Source organism: Plectrocnemia conspersa, unplaced genomic scaffold (genome assembly GCF_051122295.1).
Source record: "Plectrocnemia conspersa isolate PC_06_02 unplaced genomic scaffold, ASM5112229v1 ptg000010l, whole genome shotgun sequence".
NCBI lineage: Eukaryota > Metazoa > Arthropoda > Insecta > Trichoptera > Polycentropodidae > Plectrocnemia > Plectrocnemia conspersa.
In genome coordinates, this window is record NW_028277174.1 from 30,200,881 (window position 1) to 30,224,055 (window position 23,175).

The 23,175-nt window shown below is 24.8% G+C and overlaps 2 protein-coding genes across 2 annotated transcripts in view; one reads left to right on the top strand and one right to left on the bottom strand.

Moving 5' to 3' along the window:
- Positions 1-23,175, bottom strand: part of AstA (allatostatin A) — a 61,536-nt gene that overhangs the window by 37,588 nt on the left and 773 nt on the right. The window lies entirely within an intron of this gene.
- The window catches only part of Mip (Myoinhibiting peptide precursor), a 210,833-nt gene that overhangs the window by 5,537 nt on the left and 182,121 nt on the right, over positions 1-23,175 (top strand). The gene's annotated exons all lie outside the window — the stretch shown is intronic.

A 23,175-nucleotide genomic window follows, 5' to 3' on the forward strand; every position in this document is an offset into this window, starting at 1 on the left:
TTTTAATAAACAAAGCGTTAGATTTTAATAAGCAAAGCAGCGTTAAAAGCAGCATAAAAGTACACAGCAAATTTAAAACAAAACAAGTCTCAAAGCATATCTTACGTACAATGGAGGGATTATGTGACTGGTTAGTAGTCAGAAATCTCTTCAAATAACAGAGAGTTAAATCTGAGATTGCCGCCTCAAATTTTAGTATCTATAATGCATAAGTGCAACCTGGTTAAACTTCAACATAGCAAAGATAAATAAAATATGAATAAAAAAAATATATAAATAATTAATAATATCCAATTACACCCATAAAATTCGTAGTTGGTCGTGACAGCGCAGAGTGGACGAGCACTAAACCTCCCTCAGGATAATTATTTATATATGGGAACGTCCCGCAGTTACATTAGGCTTGGGAGTTTCAGCCCATGGGCAACTGGGATCCAGGATTTCGCTCTGGAGTACTGCGCACTACGGCGCTAAGCCAGACCTCCTTCCTTGTTCGTCGCGATTGACGACCGTGGTCGGGTCTACTAATACTCCGGCATCACAAACCGATTGGAGACGGGACTATGTGTATAAAAACAGATACACAGCATCAATAAATTTAGTTCAACTTCGACATATTGAGTTCATACGAACACTAAACCAAAATAAGCTACTGCCATCGGCAAATAGAGAAAATCGAAAAAGCAGCCGCTTCCCACTTCTGTTCAACCCGTTTTGGAGACGACTGGATTAACATAAATATACAACTTTACTCGAACTTGACCCAAATTGTTGCGTTATGAACTAAATAATTTGTCTTGTATTATAAACACCCTGACATTTTTGTGCAGTAAATAGCATTATTATTATAAAAAACAGAATTAACTTTAAATTACAATTTCTGCTATTTATAAATAAATATGTATGTACTACTAAAATAAAAAATATATAGTTTGGGTTATTTTTATTTTTTGATTAATTGCTCCCCATTAATTAATTAATCCATATAATTGATATTTTACTGTATTGCTCTTAATTTATATGTTAGAATATACATTTTTATTAATATATGTTAAGAACAATTTCATTTTAATTAGTATATAAAAATGGATAAAAATGATTTTGATTATGCGGTATTATTCATATTAGGCGTATTTTTTATATTCATTACCTTTAATTTAAAGTTGTATATTATTTATTAATAAAATTTATAAATCAAATCAGTCAGTTTAAAAAAAAACAAATATAACTTTCATTAGTCTTTAAATACAATTGATATATTTATAATTTATATCTTAATGTTAATTCAATAGTTAAAGTATTAATCCTTTTACGCGTCTAAAAAAAATGTTTTTGAAGGTTTGTCTTTTCTATAAATACGTAGATATATAACCTCTGAAGTTAGAAGGTTAAAAATAAGCATTTGAATGCGTATATGCGTATTAGACTGTTCCTACATAAATTAACTTTTTCAGAATAAATTAATTATACAAACATAATGAAACGTACTTGAAAGAATGACGTATCTATTCCTAAAATAATTACAATCCAAATATACCCGTACTAATATTATAAAAAATCTCAATTACAATAATTTATTATTAAATTAATCTGTTTCGAGTTCGATTTTTTATATTATGCCCCACTTAAACTAGATCGTTCTTTATTGAATCGCACGATTCATTGGGCATTCACAAATGATTTATTGTCTGGAATTCACATAGATGAAGCACCGGCAGAATGCAGATGGAGATCTGTCCTAATGGCTAGCAATAATTCGAGCGGATTATATCTCGTTTTCTAGGTACACGTTTCGCGTTCAAGTTAACTTGGAGTTTAACTCGACGATCATAATGCAATTTTGCGCCTGAAAGTTAATAATATTTCGGATGAATTCAGCGAATTTTAAATAAAGTGGCTGTGTAAAATTTTTTTATAATTTATTTAAATACAATAATTTAATGAGGATAGTGTTCTTATATATAAGTAGATTTACTAATTATCATTTTCAATTTTGATAGTTGATCTGTATATGATTACATACAATTTATTTTTATAGTGAAGTTCAGTACTCAACAAACTTTTTTGTAAAGAGACAAATCGGAAATAATTTAGGCTCTCTGTAATTATAATTTTCTCTAAAATTTACAATTTAATTTCAGCATTTATTTAAATATTTTATCTATACGAATCTGTAATGAATTTTGTCATCTATTGTAAATTTTTTAAAATAAGGTTTGTTTATAAGAACAATTTCATTGCTTCTTTTGAAAAAAGATAATACTATAATTAAACTTAATTAAACATACTATAATTTTATGTTAATTATTTAAAGAAAATCTCCAGTGAGAGACTCGCCATTAACTTTTTATTTTTTTGCCTTCCCAAGAGCCTAGTTTCCAGGAGAAATGATAATGAAAGAAATATACACACACATATATATATATATATATATATATATATATTTATATGTATATTACAAAAATTGCTAAGCTTTATTTTAATACGCTATTATGATTTTCTAATCTAATTTTAAGAGTCTATGTAAACATTTATGTAAAAATATTCAATATATATACATATATAATATTTAAAATGTTTACATAAATCACAAGAAGTAAAAAATGAAAACACCTTTCATTAATAAGAGTTGCGTATATTTTTATCCATCTCAATATTACAAATTTGTTAATTTTGTACGTATATTTTTAATTTCTATTGCATTCATAAACCACCTCTATTGTGTTTTTTTTAACTGCTTAAATACAAATACCAGGAAGTAAACACTTTTCAATTCACGTGAAAATTAATTAAAAAATATCCAAAGTTGCGTAATAGTTACCAAAATATTTTTAAAATGCTCTAAATATAAACGTAAATAGTATTGGTATTTATTTGTAATGCGGCTCGGGTTTTTCGTCTTTATAAAATTGCTTTATGCGGCTTATGAATGACTATTATTATTATATTATAATATATACATGAAAGAAACATAAAAAATGTTTTTCAAAGAAACTTTAAGATAAAGCGTGAACGTATATTTTTCCAAAGATTTTTTACGATTGCGTTTTCGAATAAACATAATATAAAACTGGAGGGCAATATCCGAACGAATAAATTTTCCCCGAGAATGCAATATAAACTTTTCACATTGAGGTTTTGTCACAGCTCTTTACATGTACTCAGAGTTCATAGATAAATTGTGAATAATCAGAAAATAGCATCAGAAAAATCAAAATGTCGCGAAGACCCTCGAGGATTTCTAAGAAGTGAAACTTTTTTATTCTCTTATCGTCTAATGTGATGTGAGTGTTCTTGAAAGTTTTTCACAGTACCTGAACAACTTGAAAATCTGAGCACAATCTAATAATAAAGCCAGATTGCACTAGAATGCTTATTTGGAGTACACCCTAGAGATTTAATTAGCGCTTTAAGTGATATGTATAGAGCTTTGCTGAAAATAAATGCGACCCACACACCCACTACAACCATATTTGATTCGATATATATATATTTTTCTGTTTAATAAAATCATACATATTTTTATGATACTGGAAATTAAAAATATACATTTTAAAGTGTTTTTTTTTTTATAATTAATAAATCGACATTCATTTCGGGATTTTTAATACCATGTTTTAAAATTATTATAATTAAATAATTAATATCAAAGTGCAAGACAATCAGTAATAAAATAAGTCAATATTCCGATTGTTACGTTTCTAAAATTATTTGAGTGAAAAATGAACTATTATGAAGGGTAAGCGTAAATTTGTTAAACGCAAAGGTTATATATATATTTAGATTGAGTATTTACTTTGCAGACTGTCAATTAAAAAAGGGTTTATATTTCAACAGATCGGGGAGTTTTTGATTTTTCATAAACCATTCAATAACTTTGTGATTTACATGTAAAATAATATTTGTCGTATATTCAGTGTCAAGTATTCTTGATATAATAATTATATTTTATAAATTAATTTGTTCTATAAACTAAGCTTATAATTAAAATACTATTTCAACGATTTTCAATTATTATGAATATCATACTTTAATATTATAATAAATGTATAATGAGTTTTATATAAAGTTTACATTGCTCCATTTCACTGGATGACGTATGCTTTAACTAGGGAAAGTATGAACTTTCTGACGTGAGCTAGTAACATCAGATTTTTAACCAACCTAATCATAGAGCTAGTAATAATAAAAAATAGCGTTGTTCAGAACAGTGAACACCACATGAATAACTCTCTGTAACGAATCTACTTAAAAAGAAGATTATATAAATTAGTTACAAGAGTTACCTCATTTTAATGACTTAAAATAGCTATTTAATATATAAATTGTTAAATTTTGCATACCTTAACATTGTTCATAAATTATTTTATGTGTACTGTAACTGAAGTGATTTGACAGTGCATACATTGACTAGTTAATGTATGCATTTTCGAAATTCTTATTTTACCTGTAATATATACTTATATTTATATATTTATATTAAGTACAAAAAAGCATTTTTATAATATAAACATTACTGACATGCTTTTCCCATAAAATGAATCTAATGATTAATTTTATTTTTTATTTTATTTGCACGTTGAAATTTATTCAGAAGAATAAATCCGTTACCGATAACGATTCACTAAAAAAATCGTACTATATACGAATACCGCGTAGAATCTCGGCATGACCTTTGACGGGAAATTGTGATGGAGCAAATACGTTAAAACTAATTACCGCTTTGGTAAATTGTGCTTCTTGGAAGACTCCGAATTGGCAATATATTTCAGGTTTTGTGGCGTGACTTTATAAATAAAAACATATTGTATTTATTATCGCATAAGTATACAGATGTAGTTTGGGTGTCAATATCGGATGGCAATGCTGAATGCAAAAAATTAAAGGTCAATCAAAAAGTTTGTATTGAGTTAAAAGTGTTTCTAAAATGCTTAAGTGTATTTAAAATTGAGTATATTTTAAGCCTTTTATATTTATTTAATGATTTAAATATAAAAAAATAGATACTAATAAAAAATATTTACAAAAACAATAATATAATATTCGCATAAAGAAAATTTGTATCATAGTGCCTCTTTGCTGAGAGCGTTGGGCATAGCATTTATTCAATAAAGTGTATATTTAAGTTGTTAAGGGGCAGTGTTGACAATCCGTTAATGCTCGGCCACTTTTAGCTGCGAGCTTTAGAGTGAATTAGAGATTTGCGATCGCGCCCCTTATTCTTACCATCGCGACCAGAACGCTAGCGCTTAAAACCGTTCCTCTAGTCAAGTTATAATGGTCAAATTGATAATAAAAAAAAAATACATATGATATACAAGCAAAAAATATGCTGAATCTGAAAAATATCTACTGAAACTGACTTGAAAATGAAGAGATCATATTCACAGATTCATTTTTATATGATTGTTCAAATTTTTGAACTGACTTTGCCTGAAACGTCGAGCTGCTGCCTAACGTATATGGGTTGTCTAATGTATTCTAATACAAGAAGCGCTCCACAGGTGAAAAGCAACTCGAGTCTAATAAATGAGGTAGCGCCTCTGGCGGCCGCAATTAGTATCTCTCTCAGCCCTTTGTGGCACTTAAGGGATTAACAACGCCTTACTAGTTATATTTCTATGCACTTGAGCCATTTTAAACTGCGTTTTCAAACGCTACAATTATTTTCTATTTAATTTTTCAGAGCATTAGATTAACATTTTTAGAAGCTAAAGTTTTATTAATAAAATATTAACTTAAGCTTATATAATATTTGTGTATCAAATAAACGATAATAGAATTTTAATTAAATTAGGGACGACTGCAAATAAGAATTCCTCAAGGTGACGAGTAAAAAACTTATTACGCGTACGAGTGAGTACTTTGGAAAGAATGTTTTTTTTCTTTGACACAATTTTAGGTATCGTGCCAAGAGAGTGAACATATTAAATTTGCTTAAAACCATCTTATATTTTCGGCTGTAAAATTACAAAAAGCCATTTTTCATTACGAAGCCGTGCGTTACGTTACGTGTTGCGCATTTTTCAAAGCTCGCAAAGAAAGCCAATAAGGGAAGGGTTTGATTTTCACTTTTTTTACTGGACATTGTTATAAAATTTGGGCGCAAAAATAATTGAAAAACGATCTTACATAAGTTTTGATAGAATAAAAAAAAATGTATTTATGCTAGATTTTAATTTGATTAACCGTGCTTACTTTCAGTATTAATTGAATTTTCCAGATGCTAATTTAATTATTTTAAGTTTACATAAAAATATTTTCACTACAAGCTCATAAAATTTGTAATAAATAACCTTTATACAATAGAATGTACATTTCTGTGTATGAAAAAATATTTTACGTTTTTTATTTACTTATTTTATGGCGAACATCATTATAAGTCGACGGATATTAATTATTCACAAACAGAAACTTATATTATTATGTAAAGTTATGCAAGATAGGCCCGCCAACGCGGGTTTAAATAACCCGTATATCATAAAACTTACTTAATTAACGCTTTAAAACGTATAAAAAAGCATATAAGCCATTCGACGTAAATTGTCAATAGCAAAGGAATTCCGCTGGGACTGATTCTGACGTTTCATTTTACCCAAAACTTTGCAGTGTTTATAAAACATTTGCTATGTTATAACAGCACATTTTGTAGTAAAAAAAATATATGCATGTTATTAATTTGAATACACGAGTTGTTAAAAAAATTGTTTGAAAATTATTTTCAACATGAAAATTTCAGAATTCATAGAACATGACAATACAGTTGACAAATCTTTGTATGTGTTTATGATAACGAAATAGAGATCCAATCGGCGCAATAGAAAGCCCTAAGAGTCAATATCAAAAATGTTAAGTCCAAATAAATATCAATGTTTTTGTCAGTTAATAAATAAATAGTGCTTATATCGCGCAATTAAAAAAATACTAAAATAGTGGTTAAACATCTATTGAGGTAATTTTTTGGTCAAAACCAACACCGTCGTGATGCATTATTTTCTGTTCTTACAGATAAAAAGGACATTGAAAATACAGCTTTTTGCGAGTTTAAGAAGTTTATTGATGTCGTTATTTTTTTATTATACTTCGTATATAAACTACCGCACAATATTTGTAAGGCCAAAATAACAATTTTAATATTAATTAATTTTAAGTATAAAAAAGTATTTCTCAAATATTTATTGCAACTTTATTAATATGTTTAATAAATGAATACAAACTTGAAACGCTTTGCCTTGTTTGACTTTATTAAAAGACAAACTAGAAACTGAATAAAATCGATGTATCTCAATAATAAAACAGACTTTCGTTCAACATAATACAAATACAAATATTTATTTTTGACGGATAAAATCATTTGGGGGCTGTAATTATTAATCGTCCCTTTCAAGACGAAACCTTATATATAAGTTCAACGCACCCTATGAAATAAGATAAATCTACATATTGAATAGAGCTTATTATACAAAATGTAATATCACCAGCGTGTGTGATATCAGGAAAAAGTTTTAAAGCAAAATAAACATTTCATTCACGGGAGTGACGCGAGGAAAAAATCTTTTGATGGATTAGCATCGAAAAAAATTATATGGAACGTTACTCTAACTAAATCCTAAATATTCTAGGTAATGTCATATTTTTTATAAGTTAATTTGGATTATCTTGAGACGGTCGGTTTCTTGTTACCGTTAATTAATAGTGTTTTCGGTCAAGTAGAGACTGGAGCATACTACGTTTGTCTAATGAGCTGAAACAGGAGATTGGAATTTTTATTGCTAATTAAAGTAACCGCTTATTTTTAATATATATTTATATTTAGATTGAGTGTTACGCAAATATATATATTTTTAACAAAGTTCTGTTTTTACATACGAGATGATTCTTTGATTTATTATATGAATATAATTATATATTACACATTTGTATTATAAACAAGCCTTTGATGATTTCCCATTGTACTATATGCCTTTTTGTTGGCTATACTAAAAATAAACACTGTTTTGAAAGTCAACTGATTTTTCAGTAATGACTTTATTATTACTTATATATAGCTTTTCAATTAACTTTCTTTATAAACTAAAAAATACTATTATATTGTATCCATTAAAAAATAAAATTTTTGTTTTTTTATTTTTAGAAGACAAATAAAAATAAAAATTAATACATAAAATATAATAAATGTAAATTAAAATAAACAATACCTAAAATGTGTGCAGTAAAAATATAAAAATAAAGTAATATGTACATCTTCATTACAATGCTATTTATATTATATACAGTCTAGACATACAAAAGACTAAATATAAATGATGTATTCTTATTAAATGATTTTAGATTGAATATTTAAGGCTTTCTAAGTATAGTTTTTATTAAAAAAAAAACAATGAACTAATATATTAACATTAATTATCATCCGATAATTAATTGTATTAATATAAAAGAATTTGAGGTGATTATAAACCCTATTTTAAAACATATTCAATTGTGTCGGTGAGTGAAATATATTTTTAGAAGCTTGTTAAAATAATAATATATTTACTGTCAAAAAGTAAAGCACATGTCAAAATATATTTTTTATTATTTAATATTGCAATAATTTTTGTAATACCAATGCGTTCATTAAAGTATAAATTATTTATCAGTTAAATTGATATTCTCAAATACAAATTTGTATAGTAAATTGATATTTATTGTTGTTAAAAATACGCAATTGATTTACGTCATCAAGTCGCCTTGAAAATTGAGTCAATTCCTGGCGACTTATAGTGAAAACTGGTTTTGCCCAAATCTGACGATCGAAGTGGAAAGATTACTTTAAGTCGTTTATGTCAATTTAGCGTGAAATTTTCCACTTCTGAGAAATGATTGTTTTTGCGCCCTCATATTGACTAAAATTCGGTTCGAATACATTTTGCCCAATACTCTCATATAGACATTCTGATTTATCGTTTCTCAAAAAATAAGAATTCACGACTTCACTTCCCAAATCTTCCGAGAAAGTATACATATTTTAAAACACCTGGTACAAGCGCTTTCGGAAAGGTTTCTTATCTGAGTGTCTTCTTTTATTACTTAAGCAAAAATAAAGCGAGTTGGAGTATTAAAAATTTGTAAACATTTTTTTATCATTCTCAGACCCCTATTAAAACTTTCTAAGAAGCATGCACATTAGGCATGAACCAGCGTTACAAAAAAAGGCAGTGATTGTAAACCTTTTAAAAATAATCGTACAAATTAAATTTTATATAATAAAAAATGCATTGTAAAATTCGCTATTTTTCTCGAGAAATTCTTGGGAAGAAGCACTAAATTGTCAAGATCGTCCGATTATTTTCAACACTGCTAACTTGCCAAGCAAGTGTATTAGTAACGCCGACGTACGAGACAATTGGATATTAAAACGCATTATTTAAATAAATCTTACAAATAAAACATATATAAAGACTTGTAGGTGTCTTTAAAAATACAAAGGAGTGCTTTATCTTATTGTTAAGTAAGCGTAAAGCAAAAGCAATATTATAAAAAACGCAACAGACAATAACAGTCTATTCTCACCCTCAAATTTTCACATTACCACAAAACTTGACAGTAGGAAAATCAGGAGCACTATATTTTATATATGCGCGTTAATTTTGTACATAAGACACTTTTATCAGGAATTTACAATAGAATATTTAGAAGCATGAACACCTCGCCTAAATATACATAATACACTTTGTCAAAAACCTTAACAAATACATACTTAGGCATAAGCGAAGCTACGCCGAGCAACGACTTACGCCAAGCACGCAAGGTGAAAAAAAATCTTAATGTATTAAAATATGTTTTTTTTCAGGTTGAGTAAAAATCCAATTGTGATTACTGTTTCCTTGACAGTACATATTTGGTCATAAACTTACAATTTACGGTCACGTATTCTATCTAATAATTAATATATTTATTAATTAGAGTTTATAAATCAATTATGATACAGCCACACGCAATAAATTATCGAGCCGCAAATTTATGACATTACGCCACTCGTTTTTTGTTTACCCGCTATCTCTGGCAGTCGATGTTGTTTTGTATATAATTTATTTCCCTTCCGCAGTTTTTTCGCTCACATTGGCACCACTGTGCGTAATTGAATCGAGGAGCGCATTCGCAAATTCGCTTCACGAACGATTCATTTTATGCGTGTTTGCTTTATAAATTTATCAATAATGAGTTTTTAATCTGCATATGGTTCCGCGTGGTCATTACTCAGTTTGAAGTGCAATTTATTAAATGGAGATCCATATCAAACAATGTATTTGAGGACATACATATAGTAAAACATGAAAAACGGGAATATATTTCATGTTTAAAAAAAAAATTTAAAGGTAATGTGGCATATAGTCTTAATTAATAATTTATAAAAAAGACAAAAAAAAATATGTTTCTACCCTCAAATCGTCACATTGACCCATACATAAAATATAGGAAAAAGTGAGGAACTTTTGTTATAAAAAATGTATATAGGCGCGTTTACATTAGAAAACAGAAACTTTTGTCGGGAACTTCCATTAGAAACTTCCATCAAATACTTTTGAATTGGGACACAAGCGGAGCTATGCAGAGAAACGATCGATATTTTAAAAATTGATGAAGCAGCCGCTTTCCATTTTACGTCAATCGTAGTCTAGCTACGAGTCTAAATTACTACATTTTACATGCAGATGACAATTGTTTAAAAATCACTAACAAAATATCTGTCATAATTTTATCGACAAAACGACCACAATTTTTATCGCGTAAAATCATTTTAGAGTAGATATTTATTTTGAAAAAAAATTACTAAATCGATTATTTTGAATTAGTAAAGCAGATTCTTACTCAAGAACCAGTAGGCTTAGCTCAAATTACAAAATTTGAAAATCGTAGTACAAAAAAGTTTTGTCTTCATCTCCCGCTTTTAACAGATAAACTCCGCGAAACATACATTCTCTTCTCGCATAGAAAATGTTAAATGATTATGAGAAAATATAATTAATACTAAATAAAATATTTATAAAAAAATGTTTAAATAAAGAGTATATATATCACATGTAAACAAATAAAAAATAGAGCAGTTTTTAACCCTTTGAGTAGTGATTAATTTAACGTATTTTTTCATAATTATTTCTGTTGTTATTTATAATTTATTATTTTACTATAAAAAAAATCACTGATTCTCAATTTTGATTTATTTTACTACTTGTTTATATTGATATTTTTTCATACCTTATTTTAACACTTTTCTATTACTAAATTCCAGTAATTTATTTCACATATTTAATTAAATAATTAAATACAGAGGCTCTCAGTATTTTTTATAAATTATTATTTATTATGGTAATTTATTTAGTACTCTTCATTGGTATTATTATCTATATAAAATATATACACTAAATCAAATTTTAAAAAATATGTATATAAATGTGATGTTTTATCTATCTGGGGTACTTCAAAACAGTAAAAGATCGACCGCCGACGTTATAATTTGGAAAACAAAGAAAACTACAATTTAGAAAATAGACTAAAAAACAATTTAACTTATGTTAAAAAAATATTCGCATTGTAACCGAAACATATTGTTTATTCTTCATCAATCAAAAGCAAATATTTCACTCTTGCCTAATAATTATTACCGTTATATGGTAATTATAAAGCAGAACACGATTTGTAATTTAATATTTTTTATTAAAATTTCAAGCGTAAAATCTTCGTTGAAAATCAACACCTTTTCTTTGAAATTTGAGTAAAATTCTAACAAAATCACCCATGTAATGGCTGAGAATAGCCTTGTTTGTGTAACCTTTTACTCGCTTACATTTACGCGTATGTTCTTGTAAGAAATGGGGTCAGAAAATTAAAAGGCTGCTTTTGTCAAAAGCAACAAATCGCGTGGGGAAAAATAAGAAAATTACAGATTCGGAAAAAACGCGCGCTACATGCGAAATCAATTAGAGGAAGATTTGTAACACATTTGTGGCAAAACGACAAAACAAATTGACGATGACGCAAATTGGCATCTACGTAGAATTATATTTATAAGGAGCGACAAAGCCACACAAAAGACTGAGCCCTTCGGTAATTTGACAATAAATGTGTATATTATTGGGTTGCTATATATTAGTGTACATACATACATATATTATATATAAAACCATATACACATAATTAATTTTAGGACTGTTAAAAAAACAAGGTTTCTAACATAATTAAAATAATATAAATCTAAGCCAAATATCTTTCTAAATCATTCCTTAAATTTTGGTTAGCTATTGTCTAACACGTCAATAAATTTTTTTTTAAATTAATTAGTTTAAAATGAAAAATTTTCATATTGGCAATACATATTTATATTTTAATTGTAATTTTAAAGTTAGATTTTTTTGTATCATATTAGGTTTTATAGTCATTAGACCATAATACTTATGATTTTTTTTCACATGATAAGAACTACATATACGTCTGTTCTTTAGCACTGGATAGTGTTGCTTGTCATCAAGTGTCAAAAACTAAGCTTTAAGCTCTCCTTCTATTGTATATAAAGCACACACACTGCGTTAAATTTTCTGCTGAAATAAAAATAACAGCAACGTCTTTTGGAAGTAAACTGAGAAATAAATGAACAATTACATTTATAACCAATATAAATTCCAGGAACATACGTAACAAAATGAATTTGAATTTCGTAACAAAAAACTTGGTAAACGTGGTAATGTAGAAATTAAATATATTAATGTAACAAAATCGAAAAAATCTTTGTTATGTAAAACAAAGCAAAATGCCCCTCAAAAGATTTTAAAAATTATTTCCTGAATATTTTTTTTTGTTTATTTCTAATTGTGATAGACATTTGCATAATAATTAATTCCAGCTCTATTTTTACACCTTATAAGAAAATCGCGACAACTTAGTTCTCAACCTATTAGATTATTATCTTAACACTAACGTGGATATATTTAATATGATTTTTTCCTTATCTATCAACTTTGATTGTCACCGCCAATTTATATAAAGTGCGATAAGCCACGACGTGTGCTGGAGGCTAAAATTCAACGAATAATCGTTCACCATTGAATATAACGATAAAAATGATATTTGTATACCACTTCACGTATGCGATAGTTTTTTGTATCGTTTTTACGCTCTATTCCTGCTGCAATAACAAATCTATGGGTGTGCAAATATTAAGATTGCTTATTTTATATCAATTGCAAATTAAATATAATACATAGCTGAAATCAGGACTAGCTTATTATTAAATAACTCGAGTGGTAAAATTTCAATTACAATAAATTATTATTATATGTATAGAGACTTGTGAATATTATTTTATTATTTACATATAATTTATAAACACGAGAATCGTTTAATATATATCATAATGTTTCAAAGAGCTTCATTGTAATGGAAAATATGTAGAGATCCTTTTTATACAATTTATTCCAAGAATATTTTTTTAAGGTATGGTTCTCTAGCTATAGGAACAATTTAGAAATAAATATATGTTAACGTTATATTATACAAAACTACTATATTGATCAATACTAAAAATGAGGATTCATTATCAACGCAATTATCTGATTGTGGGCAAAGCATACGAACACATCATTGAACCAATTTCTGTATATTATGGCGTATTAGTAACACTAACGGAACTAATTCACACGAAATATTGCTTCACAACCATCAAACTTGATGACTAATGTTAATTATACTTAGTGATTAATTGGGATTTTTAATTATTTATATCGAGTAGAAAATTATGTATTACTTATGTTTTATTGTATAACAAAACTTTAATTAAAAAAGGTAAGGCTTTGATTTGATTTTAAATTTTTATCATAAGTATATTGTAGTACTCACTATATTTAAAACTTAGTTTTGAACTAGATTTTTTACGTAATATAAGTAGTTTTCAATATAAAAATAGACGAAATAATATTTATTAAAATATTAATTCGCTTAATGCTTTAAAATTATATGCTGCAAATATTAAATTTAGTTAATATTAGCGTTTTTAACAAAATATACCTAATTTATTTTATTATATACTAACAGTATATTTTTTAGATTAACGACTAATTTTCTTAATCAAAAGCTATAATTTTTAATATAAATTTAACTACAAATAGTCAATACATATTTAAAATAATATTATGAATGACTGTAGAAAATAAAGTTAATTTAATTACAGTAGTAAATTTTATACCAATATCAATACAAATATAGCAAATTTAAATTAGTTAAATCTGTACTGTAATTTTTATAAAATCGATTTTAAAAATTCATTGTAAAAATTAAATAAATGCAAAAGATTGCATATTATTGTAAAAAAATTTTTTTTTATTTCATTATCCATAACTATAATATAATAAAATAATATAAAATAAATACATATTACACAATTACTTGAGAAATATTAAATTTTTTTTTCAATAACTAAAAAATAAAAACTATTGCTATTTAAATTAAAAATCTTGAAAAAAACACTATTTTTTTTAAAAATATATAAAATACATACATCTTACTAAAAATTTAATTAAAAAATATATCTATATTATTAAAAAATATTTATTAATAAATTTTATTAGCTTTTTTTTAATAAATTCATAATTCAATGTTATTTATTAGAGTTACAATAAAACAAAAACACGTAAATCAATAAATTATCAATTTCTAAATAAAATAGTTTTTATTATAAAAAAATAGGGGGTGACTGGAAAATATCTATTATCTTATTCTTGTGACGAATTACTTAAAAAATATTAAAATAAACTATAAAAGGATAAAAACTTAAAATGTAAAAACATAAATATGTAGATTGTCTATTAATAAAAAATCTGAACCATAATATATTTAATAATATTTTTAGTAGCTTTTTATTAAATTTATAATTATAAAATTCAATATACATTTTGACCTTGAATAAACTAAATATTTAAACGCATGTTCTTACAGTATTAAATTACTAACTTTTAAGAGAGAAATCAATGTTAATAAAAAAATGGGTTACTGAAAAAAATAATATCAGTAATTACACTTTATATTATATATCTAATAATCGATTATATAAATTTATAGAAAATTGACGTTTAAAATTATAGAATCGATTATAAGACAATAAAATATAAAATGTAATTAAATAAATAAATTATAGAATATTAGTATAATACTTTTAGTATATTTTTTATTTAACATCAAAATTTTAACTAAAAATTAATTAAATATTTAAATCAATATTTGTGAAGTAATAAATTATCATTTATTAGAAGCAGTGATTTTTTAGAAAAATTACCGTTAAAAATACTAAAAGACTTTAAGAAAATGAATTTTTAATAACACAGAATTAGATTCTGTATTATTAAAAATGTTCTGATAAGTATTATATGCTATAATCATTTTTAATAGCTTTTTTATTAACTGAATTTATATTTATAATAATATTTTACTATTATTTCTTGTTGTAGCAATATGAATATGTTTTTTATATCTTTAATATACTAAAATTCTCTTATCCTGTGGCAAACTAATATAATTGATTACATATAAAACAATTTTTAGATTAAATATTTAACTATTTTTTTAAATTTAAAGGCTGTATAAATTATACTGTAAATTGAATTTTTTAATGTAATATTTAAAATTAATAAATTAATAAGAAGTATATGTATATTAATATTTTAGGAAAGTTTTTAATTTAATTTTCATTATTTTATTTATATCTATGACCTTATATTGCGTTTTTAAACTAAGTCAATACATATATTTAGAAAATTAAGTTTGACAAAAATCTTGACATTGAAATAAATATTTATTTTTAATTTTAATTTATATTACAATAAAACATTTTTTTAAAAAGAGTTACGAATTGCTTTTTTTTTTAATCTGGCTAATGAATTTAGCTGAGAAGTCACGTTATAAGATCATTTTTATCAAAATTACCTAATAATATTTCTAGTAAAATAATATGTCTATCGAAAAATACCTATACTATTTTGTTGTAAAAATGCACAAAAACATTTTTACCATAGGTTTAAATTTTAAACGTAGCATAAAAAATATACTAGCTATTTGACAATATGTATTGAGTAAAAACTAAATCTGGTATGGTCATATTCAATCATGTGGTTAGTAAATTTAATCGTTTCTGCCATTAACGTTTACTGCGTGCGTTTAACCTTTACAATACAATTCATCGACAATTCTCAGTAAGCTTCCATTCGCAATTCCGTTAAATAAACAACGCGAACTTTGTTAATTAATCAAATCGCAATACAATATTACGCAGCTTTGATGAGATTCGCACCAATTTAGTACTTAAAAATCGATCAATCAAGCCTAATTTTTGACTATTATATAAAAAGATCTATTTGATTACAATAAAACAATATAATTTTAATCAAATACAGCGGATAACCACGTAACAATTTCATTTAAATAAAAGTTAAAATTTTTTAATATAACTAATGGGCGATTTATAAAACGCTGCGCTGTATTAAAAATGTATTTATTATATTTTAAATATGAATATATATATTAAGGGTAGTGCAATATAAAAGGTGCATAAGTGAGTCATATAACTGTCAACATAGCTTCAATTAGCTTCAAACTAATCCCATTATCATATAAAGTACGTAAATTCAAAGAAAACGTTAAAGTGAGTAGAAAATACGTTGAAGAAACATATTGAAAAGTATCGATAGTATTCAATTTGATTAACAATTATTGCATGAATTATATTATACTAATACGAAAGATCGTGAAAATATACTATCGATAATTGCTAAGTACGAAAAATGTTTTTAATTAACGGATAACGTAATAATAGTTAGGAAAAGTTTTCGTTTTGTTTGGATCCGTTAATTATTTTTTCATTGTTACAAATCGGTTTATGCTTAATCTTATTATATTATATAATACTAGTATTTGCTATTTATATTACATAATACTATTCTTATTACTATGTTATATAACATTTATAAATAAGTGACTAGAGATAATGTTTATTGTTAAAATATTTTATCTGTCAGTATTTGAGGTGTGATAAAAAATATGACAAATATTTTAACAATATTACAATTTATTTAATTCTGGTATTATTCTCTTAAAATTCATATTAGACGCGTAGTTTGTGTTTGATAACGCATTTTGTCACGTTGGAGATTTATTTATTTTTAAAATTGTGAAACAAAGTATTTGGATTAAATAATAATAACTTAAAAAAACTTCGTTAGATAAAAAATATATTTTCTTTATATAAATAAGAAATACTTTTATCTGCTAAATATATTAATCTTATAATGACATGCGGCTGATTATTCCACCCCTACATTTTTCCGGTACTAGACTGTATCATTATCATAAATTCACATTTATTTAATTCAACCGTTTTTAATTAATGAAAATAATATAATAAATTTGCAGTTACAATTTTTATTTAAATAAATATAATATTGATTTAATATTGCTTTAAAAAAATGTTTTTTTATTAATTAAGAATAAAGTAATCTTTATGATAAAATGCTTAGATAAAAGTTTAGATTTATTGAATAAAATAATAATATAATTTTTCAAACCATTGAGTTGATAAACTATATTTTGGAAATCTGTCTATAATTAGCAATATTTAGAAATAAAAATATATGTTAAATAAAATGCAATCAAGATGATAAAATATGTTTTTTATAATTATCATTACATAAGCAATAAGCTTTATAATATATTAGCCAGTGACTCACCAGTGCGTCATTTGTTGATTTTTTTACAAATTATTTTTTTAAAACAAGTTAATAATTTATTTACAAATTCTATTTTTTTAATTAATAATAAAATATTATTGTACTAGCTTTATTTATCAATAAATAAAATATTTGATATTTATTTCTAAAAAAAGATATTGACCCGTAAAGAGAAAAAAAACAGGTGACTCACTAAAAAGTCGTTGGCGTTTAAAGGGTTAAAAAAATAGTAAATGCTGTTGCATTTAGTAAAGCTAAGTCTACTTTATTATCAATATCGATTTAAGTGACTAAATTAAATTGAAGGTTTGTAGAAAATCTTTTTATAATATATATTTCTATTTGTATTATATGTCTAAATCACATGTTTTTACTTTGCTGTGAGAATATTATGTCAATCAGTTATTAAAAAATGAATTATAATAAACATTAAATACTAAGCATTCCAATTTTTTAAATTATTGATTATATTTTTAATTTCTTGCTTCTCTACTTAATTGTGAATTATTTAAAATTAAGAAATAATAAAGAAGCATATGAAAAAAATTAAAATCACTATTATTTTTTAAATTTACATAGAGCAAATCAGAGATTTATATATTTCATAGAATTTATTAGATGCATAAAAGTATATATAATATTAAATTGTCTATCTCAAATTATAAATATTATTAAAATTAAGTGTTGTTTTTATAAAACTCTAAAATATATTCAAGGGCTCTTGATTTAATTATGTATAAAATAATTAATATTTTTTTAATTCATTAATATGCTTAAAAAGCGTATCATTGAATTGTTTATCATTTAAGAAAACTTTTGCGATAAAACGGCGTCCAAAAATTACGAATATTATAAGCACATTAGGGAAAGCTTTTAAAAAATCATTTATGAAAAATTGAACCTCATTAAGCTTTCAGACTTTGCCTTTCCATTACATACTTTTTTAATAAGATTCGCGTCGAAGTATACAATATATAAGCTTCCCGCTAAGCAATCGATACTTTTTGTTGCAAAAAAGTCGCAAAGAATAACATTTTTCGCCCAATTTGATTTGTTTCAAGAAAAATAAATCACACACCAAATCAGGACATTCCCTAGACGTAGTGTGTTTACAAAGTACGTGACGCGAATCTTCATTTTGACAAGTAAACTTTAGTTTTTGCACCAAAATATAAACGAATTTAAATAATAAGTTTCCAGGAGTTTTATTATTAGATTTTATTATAATATAGTTTTGCGCAATTGAGTTGAAAGCTTTCCATTTTATTTAGATGTCTTTCATTCAGAATAGTTCTCGGAAAATATGCATCTTAATAAAATATCGTTTATAAACAATTTTCTACATTGCATTCCATGAAAATAAAAGTCCTCAAGTAGAATGGTAGATATGTATATAAATTATATGAAAATTGCTATTATGTTTACTTTTCATATAATGTATCTTATCTAATACATTATAATGTATTATCATAGATTTTATCTAAAAAAATATAAAATGAGTATATTAGTTGTTTTATCACACAAAATTTTTGCCCACAGATTTTCTGACTCAAATTAACTGTCAAAAAAGATATCTCTATATATATATATATATATATATATATATATATATATATATATATATATATATATATATATATATATATATATATATATATGTATATATTGTCATTTTGCTTAATGATAATTTAAAGTGAAGCTTTTACGTGAACAATATTAATTTCTAACATAGATTATAAAATATTCTATATCGTTCGTAATGTTCGTCTCATTGAAATTCATAGAAAATATTTACTTAATTAATGTTAATTAAATAAATAGTAATCAAGATTTTTTTATATATCATGGTATTGCTTATGAAAATATATTTTATTGACACCATTACATATTGTCTAAATTTTTAACACTGAAGCGCTTAAGCTATTTTAGGATTGCAATAAAAAACATGAATTTTCTAATAATAGAAAACTATTTTTATAGAAGAAGGATGTATATATATATATATATATATATATATATGTGGTTGAATGCGTTTTCGCGGAGAAATATTTGGTTAATATTTCTAGGAGTCGGATTACTCCGCGTACTTTTTTGATTCCGTGTGGAATCATGGTCCCTACGTTTCGGCCAGATTTGCCCGGCCATCCTCAGGGGAAAATTGAGAATATGAACATCCGGTGTGGGCAAAGCCCAGCATGTGGTTGTTCAGATCTGAACAACCACATGCTGGGCTTTGCCCACACCGGATGTTCATATTCTCAATTTTCCCCTGAGGATGGCCGGGCGAATCTGGCCGAAACGTAGGGACCATGATTCCACACGGAATCAAAAAAGTACGCGGAGTAATCCGACTCCTAGAAATATTAACCATATATATATATATATATATATATATATATATATATATATATATATATATATATATATATATATATATATATATATACGATTTGTATACAAAATCTTTGTCTTGAACCGTTTCCAATAAAATACACGTATCATACGAAGCATTGAAATGAAAATTCTTCTCATGACCAACAATGATATATAATAGTGTCTCATCTAACCCTCTCTTTCGATACAAACTCGACCGTATGTTCTTCGTTTTATCAATTTTCACAAATCGGATACATAATGTGAATACGCGATATTGATGTTTGTCAAAATTATTATGTGATATCGTTCGCGTCAAAGTGGATTTCGATAATATTACCATAGCGGCGAATTCGCTGCGTAAATGTTCTCCATTATTTCGCTAACGGATTCGATATGTAGATACAATTTACAATGCAGATGTACATAAATGTTCATAAAGATAATTTATGTGGCTTTATTGCGAATTCAGCTTTCGAACTTGGACGCTTAATAATAATATGGTTGCAACGGGCTAGAGCTGGTTTCAATTGACAAAGTAATAAGAAAAATATAACTAGTCATTATAAATTACACTTTTAAACTTGTCAAGGACGATATAAAACGGGGAAGGATACATTTTCAATAAGTGAAACTTTGAATTGTCAAGGATTATATTGCATGAAAGTTTTTAATTAACGATCGTGCAAACGAAATTATTTTCTTAATTAAATAAAATCAAAACTTTTGATCGTTAGATTAAAATTTTTGCCATATGGAACAGATTTGTGATGAAACTAAATATTAAAATCTAAAAATACTGGCCAATAGTTTAGACATTTTGATTCAATTCTTATTTGACATCCTTTTACGAGTTTTATGTGATGTGAAATCTCAGGGGTCATAAACATACACTATTGATATTTTATTGTCAGCATAAACACTGAAATCACATTTAAGAAATCCGATGTGTCTAATATAATACATTAGGGCGAGAGATAATGTATTGAAATATGAAAATAATGTATCGAATATCATGTGTGATATTGTGATTTATCTAAAGCATTATACCTATATATATTTCATTAAATATGCTTTAATTCTTTAATAGGAAGAATTACTAAAATTATTTTGTTGTAAGTATTTCATATCAATATACGAAATATAATTTTTATTGTATGTCACCAGAAAATTATTCATAGTTAATTAAATTATTTCCAATTGCATATTTATAAAGTCGTATTATAGTTATTTATATAAAAAAAATATTTTCAATGATTATTTTTAGATAATTTGTAAATATTATTTTTAATTAATTTAATAATTTGTTAAAAGTATATTTTTCTCACCATTTTATCGATATAAATTATGTAAATATATTCTATTAATTTTAAAAGATAGAATCAGTGTATAAAAGTTTGTTGTATTTATAAATACAACATTTTTTTAATATTGGATGTTAATTCGTTAAGCTTTATTATAATTAATTAAAGATATTTTTTATATTATAATTTATATGTTGTACGTTGTTTATACATGTGATTACTTTTTTTTGTCATATAAAATGGCTAATTAACTAATTTTACATATATATTACTAAATATTACATTTTATTTTTGCGGTGAAAATCATTTATAATACTCAAAACATTTATATACAATGCACCACTATTGTGTTTGTGCAAATATTAATAATTGTATAATAAAATAAATACGAATTATTAAATATGCAAGCTTCATTATCAGTTAATCAATTATTCCTAAAAAATTAGGAAAAATAGTAATGTGTATTGTGGCTCAATATTAACTTTTTGTAAAAAATAATTTATACTATATTTAAAAATTTAATTTTACTAAAAAGTTCACTAAAAATTGTAATTTATAAAATTTAAAATTAAGTAATTAATGAATAAAAGAAAACTAGTTTGTATGTATATCTATTTATAGTATTTTCTTTAAAAAGACGATAAAAGAATGATTTTTAATAATCTAAAATTCTGTATTTTGTAGCTGGTTTAAGTTATAAATCTTCATTATTTCAAAATACATTAAAAAATTGATACAAATGTATATAAATACATATATGCACATATATATAGTGTATATCTAAAATAGTTATTTTTATAAATTCAATATTGTTAATATTTGTAATATTTATTCGTAAAGCTTTAAGTTTAATAAAAAATAAAAACTATGATTTTTGCTTAATATTCATCTAAATATCTTGAACTAAAAATATCGTTTATAGTCCTTTTTATGGACAACTTAAAAAAGTAAAACATATGATACAATGTTAGATTTTTAGAATACTAGATATTTTATGGATGAATTTGTAATGCTTTTGAGATAAAAATAGATCCAATTTGTGTTAGTGTTATAATTTTTTAATTTGAAATTTGCTTACTGTATTTTTAAAATAAATACAAATTCTCTATCAACTCGAATTTAATTAATATTATATGTGATATATGTTTTGAATTAGAACAGCCTAAGTATAAGTGGTTAATATTCGTCGTTTATGGAACTTTTAATATAAAGTAGTATGGGCTTTATTAGTTAATTTTTTAATACTTGATTATATAATAGGTTAAATTATAACTGTGTTTTAAATCTATATTTTCAGTAATATATATAATGTCATTATTATATATTTTTATTGAATTAATTTAAAATTAAAACCCATATTGTAAGATCATGTAACTGATTTCACATATGATTTTTAGATATTAAAATCATTATGTAACACAATATATAAAAAATATTTATATTAAAATTTTAATGTATTGATTTTTAACTCAAATATATCACTTAATAATTAAGTATTGTATTTATGTTTTTTTGATAAATATTTACTAATTCATATATGAAAAATAGAATAGAATTAAAATTTTGAAAGCTGAAAATTATTTTGAAACAGATATTTTTATAGCAATTACATTTTTGCTTAAAAGCTTATTAATTTATTAATTTAAGTTTTAATAAAGTAATGTAATTTTTATAGTGCTGAATATTCAATTATACAAATACTATTATAAAATGTTGTTTATAATACATTTAAAATAAAAATAAATTTATAC